Here is a 5,738-nt window from a genome sequence, read left to right as displayed (position 1 = left end):
CAAACGTGTACTAACTCTGAGTCATTTGGAAACGTGACATGAGATCTTTTGAAGTAGGGTTTTGTAGAAAGGTTGTTGTTGTAGATACGTTAGGGCTAACCCTAACCAGCTAGCTGTGGTACTTTTTGTGCAGCCTGCAGCATTTCTAGCAGGAATACCATAAAAAACGCTCAAACAACTGTGAAATCTGTAGCAGAATGACGATTGCCCCTGTATTCAAAGAAGCCAATCACTATCTGAGGAAGAGTTGGATGTGGAAGTTGTCCTCAGCAGCAGCAACACCAGCCATCCCTCTGATTCCATGTCCAATATTTGATCCAGGTCTTACTGGTTTCACTTGTGATGTGGCAGAGATCGTTTCACCAGGAAACCATCCTGCTATCAGTGAAGTGACAACGTACCTGACGGTCGACGGCAGGCCAGCACTCTGACATCCATCGTATCCCACGGTCAGTGGGAGGAAATGAGCAGTCCGCTGTAAACCTGCCTGGTGGAGGATGACACATGTAAGAGTGCATGTCTCTTTTGCCATCTTTTTGTTTATTCTGACTTCTGGGTTAGCTGGTAGCGTTGTGCACCATCTGGTCATAAATTAACTGTGATGGTGCGTGGAGTCTTGATCGTCTCCTCTCCCGTTGAGTAAACCTCTCTTCGTGTGGTCTAAATGAGTAAGTGTGATATTAAAGCCTGGCAAGATAATTATTCCAATTTTTACCCAATTTTCCCTTGATTATTGTGATAGCTCTAAAGATAATCTTATGAGATAGTCCTGACGTGTGTGGTGTTTTTAGAGTGGGCTGGATATCGATTCAAATTTCCCAAACCGATTCGATTCGATTCACAGGGGCCCGATTTGATTCAATTCGATTCACGATTCACAACGATTCACAATGATTCAGGACGGTTTACGATTCACTTTGATTGATTTTTAAATTAGTTAAGGATATCAAGCAGTAACACATTTACTTTGATAAAAAAGACATTCTCAAATGAACTAATTCTGCAAATAGTAGAAATTAATCCTAACTTGGTGCATTGGTAAAATTATAAACATTAAAGACAAACTTGTAAATTGGGGTTTAATCTTGAAACAAAACTGTCTCAACTTTCAAAGGGTTTAAACTAAAAAGGAATTGCAAGAGAAAGAGTTGTTGATACATTAGCTTTTTAAGAAATTAAGAATAATTTTCTTGATCGTAAAGAAGTGATGGGAATAAGGTTACAGGAGAAGAGGTGAGATAATATAAGTGTATACTTATGTCCACTCTTTTGAGAGTATGATAATTGTATATTTGTAATCTTGTTAGCTTCTGTTCAATAAAACTTATTAACAAGAAGAAAGAAAGAAAAAAGAGTACTTCAGCTACAACATTCCATCACTGTGAATTACATTAAGATGTGTCTAAAATTTATATATAACATTTGTAACAAAACTAAATGATTTTGTTAGACTGTCATCTTTCACACATTTATTCATGCTGAGGAGAACAGTTTCAGTCAAATGTTTACATTCTGTAGTTTTGGTTCGAGCCGTTCGAAGCTTCGTTTCCCGCTACCTCGTTTGAATGTAAAACTTTGCAAACAAAAGTTGTCATGGCCTCTGTTATCTTTAAGTTCAGCTGAGAATCAGCTGTTAGTGTTAGTGATTCCTTAGTTTCTTTTGTTTTACCCCAGACAACTTGTTGTCGGGAGCTAACATTAGCACTGACCATCAACCGGCTGTAAACTACGGCGAGCAAGGAGTGACACACAACACGGAAATGTGCAGCTTCATCGCACTCAACACCCATGGGGAACAAATCGATCTCATGACTTGTGAATCGATCTTCCCAAATTTGAACGAGAATTGATCCAGATCGATTGAATCGGTTTTTTTAACCCAGCCCTAGTTCGGAGTACTCTGGTCGGCTCAGAAGGATGTTGGGATCGCTCCGATCTCAAATCGGGGATATTCGACATGTTGGATGGTCTTGACTCGATATTCCAGCATGTGTGGTGTTCCACGAGGAAAAACGAGCACGCGGGCTGTTCAATGTGACATGTAGCCAATCAGAAAGCAGGGTGACGGAAACACGGAGGGGAATTCAAAATGCGGAAGACAAAACAACTGCAGTGGAGCACCAGAAAGTCTGGTGGACGACGGAGACGTCTTTTTGAGTGTGAAAAAAGGTCCACAAACTATCATCATTGCTTCTTCCTCTTCTGTTCTGTTTATTTCCTCTGAACTCACATTTGATCTCAAGAGGTTTTGTGAGATTTCCTGTCTGACATTTGAAAACTGCGAGTTGTCTTTTGCTGTATGGCCATACACCACAGTTTTGAGAATCAACTGACAATTTTAAAATCTTGCAGGGTGAACCAGGCATTAGAAGATTACTGCTTTGCTCTGTTGTGCTTTGCTTCGTTTCATATCTAACCAGCATTTGCTTGAGTGGTTATTAAAAGTTTACTTCCCCTGAAAGAAACCCCTTCTAGAAAGGGTCCCATTTCGGTCAACAGCTTATCACTCCAGTCAGAAATAAACGTTTTTTTTAACAAAGACTGCTCAAAAAGCCATCGAGCTCTTCTTTCAGTAGGCCTTGAAGGAAGTTTATTATTTTGCATCAGTCACGTCGAAGAGAATTAGGAGATGACCCACTGTCCTCAGAGTGACCTCCCTTCCAATAAACCTGTTTAGTCCCCTTGAAATCGAAGTAGTTGTCAGGCATGCCGGAGAGCTCATGCTCACTTAACTTACAGTAAATCTCCGATCGCGCTGCAGGAGCAACCTTGTCCCGTGCCTCAGCATCTCCTCCGCATTTCCATTTTATTCTTTGCCTCATGTGAAGTTTATTCATCGGCTGAGGTGAAAGTCCACCAAGAAGAGGCTGTAAAGTGTCACTCATGGTTATCCAGAGTGGTGTTGTCTTCGACAACGTAACCTGGTGAAAGTGACTGAAGGAGATAGGAAACCATCAATATGCTCCCTGTGTAAATTGAAGAAGGTCATGATTTATGGCTGCCGGCTGCAGGGAACGTACATGCTGAATCTACTCTTTTTTTTAACCCCACCCCCATGCTCTCGCCTGGCTCAAGGACAGCTTCTTTTCTCCACCACCGTGCAGCAGCAGCCAGTGGCGCTCAGTGATGGACAGCCCAGAGACAAAATGATGTTGTTTTAAATGAGCTGAGCGCCATCTATGGGCTGCAGTGATGACTGAAGACCAGACAAAAACAAATGAGCAGCGTGTACCTGTGATTCTCCACCAGCAATTTTCTTTGCTTTGCGTCATCAGTCACATCTGTCTCTCAGTTTTTCTGGTCTCGGACATAGATGGGACAGCTGTGGGTATCTGAGGCCCCTACAACAGCTGCACCACCCCCATGGCCCCGCATCTGCTCAAATCTCACAGCTAAAGCAAGTTATGGAACAAAGTGGTGTTTTTACACTGCAAAAACTGTCCATCTTACCAAGTTTTAAAATCTTATATCCAGCCAAAAAATCTTTTTGGTCTTGTTTTGAGACAGATTTACTAAACAAGAACTGATTGTGTAAGAATAATAATAATCTTGTTTTCAGAATGTGTAAGATTATTTGTCTTTTTAATCTGAAAATTTGACTCAAATTAAGTCGAAATTTTCTGCCAATGCAGTAAGAAAATTTTACTTGGTGAGATTCTTGAAATAAGAAAAAATTTGAGTCAAATCAAGTATTTCAAGAATCTTACAAAATAAAATTTTCTTACTCCATTGGCAYAAAWTTTTGACTTAATTTGAGTCAAATTTTCAGACTAACAAGACAAATAATCTTACACATTCTGAAAACAAGATTATTGTTCTTACACAATCAGTTCTTGTTTAGTAAATCAGTCTCAAAACAAGATCAAAAAGATTTTTTGGCTGGATATAAGATTTTAAAACTTGATCAGATGGACAGTTTTTGCAGTGTAAATGTAGGGTGTTAGTACCCCATATGTTAGGCCTGGAAATGGACTTGCTAGTACCTCAATGGCTTAAATGTGCAGCTTAAAAAATGGGCCACGGGAGGAAAATCAGGACTCCACCGTGATTTCCTTCCAGCAGGCCGATATAAACAACACAAACTGTTTTCTGAGTTCCTTAAATTTATTATTTATTTGTATGATTTATTGCCTCGCAGTCTCTCTGACGTTGCTGCTCTGCCTTTGGAGGGAGCCAGACGTAGCAAATGGAGCGCTCATTAGCATTTGACCTCCACATTATGCGTTGTTTACCTGCCTCCGCTCACCTCCACATCTTCTCAGACGAAGTACGGGGCTTTCACAGACGGCGACACAGTTTTGTTACAGGGGGCGGTACGGCATTTGCATTGCACGATTTCTTAAACAACTTGAGATGTTGAATTTGTGGCGTTGCGCTTCCTCCTCGGGGATGTGGCCACTCCTGGATGCTGTCGTCTCGACTCTGGAGTCCTGTCAGCTGCTGAAATCCCCTGAGATAATAATAAAAAAGAAATATAAAGTTAGCTCTTTTTATGAGAAAGAAAGAAAGTGTTGTGTCTGGATAATAAATTGATTGCTAATTGCTTGCAAACTAATAAAGTAGGCCTAATGCACAGTTAAACATTTTGAGGTGCTTTTCTGTGCTGTAACAGTGGAGCATGACACATATTCACATATATTTTAAAATCAAATCAATGGAAAAATCCTTATAATTTCACTCAGATACTTAATAAATTATTACCATTTCACATTTTATGGGCAAGCGGGTCATGCACACAGTTTTCAAAAGTGAAAACTCAACAAGTAAGACTGGCAAACATCTACAAAAAAACATAAACAATCCACACAAATTGTTTAAGCAGATTGGCGGGTGTGGCAGGTAGCTGTCTCCGCTGTAGTTTATGGCTCAACAAGAAACTGTTCTCTAATTTATTTCTGTCCAAACAAGACTGATCACGAAGCCCCGTTCATTTCCCCACAACACAATTTTCATATTTAATGAGCATGACTCCAATACAATTAGAGTAATTAGTCAAATCTCACTTGCCGCCAATAGAGCTCGCCACCATTATTAGCGGATCTTATTAATGATGTTGCACATGTGGCGCTCGCAGGGTAATTGAGGGCATGTGTGAGTGTGAGAGTAACTGGGATACTGGGGGGAGATTGGAAAGCAGCGCCGGTGCCTGTTTTCTGTCTGTGAGGCAGCAGCACTTTTGTGTTAAGTGGAATAAATGTCACAAAATTAAACAAACTTAAGGTCCTGTCTACACTACACTGCATGTTTGTTTCTTTTTTTACTGAGATTTTCTTATGCGTGATGCCTACCAAACAAACACTATTTTAGAATATAATAGAATAGAATAGAATAGAATAGAATAGAATAGAATAGAATAGAATAGAATAGAATAGAATAGAATAGAATAACTTAATTGTTTGTCCCAGATGGTGACATTTTTTTACATGCCCATTATCATTTTGAGTCATTGACACCAATGACTGTTGGGTATATAAAACTCACAAAAGAAGATGTTGCTAATATGTTGTATGTCCAGGTGATGGCAGTCATATTAAGTCATTGGTGCTAGTTGCAAATTTACCTAGCTAACGTTAACTTATTTTGTTAAGTTAGTGTTGATAAAAAGCAACTGCGAGTTCACAAACATGCTGATCAAGTTTCGTAATAAGTGATATTAAAACCCAAAATACACATCTAATAAGATGTTTTTCTAAATATCTTTTTCTAGATATTTACTGTCACAGTATACAGTATATATA

Source organism: Austrofundulus limnaeus, unplaced genomic scaffold (assembly GCF_001266775.1).
Source record: "Austrofundulus limnaeus strain Quisiro unplaced genomic scaffold, Austrofundulus_limnaeus-1.0 Scaffold222, whole genome shotgun sequence".
NCBI lineage: Eukaryota > Metazoa > Chordata > Actinopteri > Cyprinodontiformes > Rivulidae > Austrofundulus > Austrofundulus limnaeus.
This window is presented reverse-complemented; position numbering follows the sequence as displayed.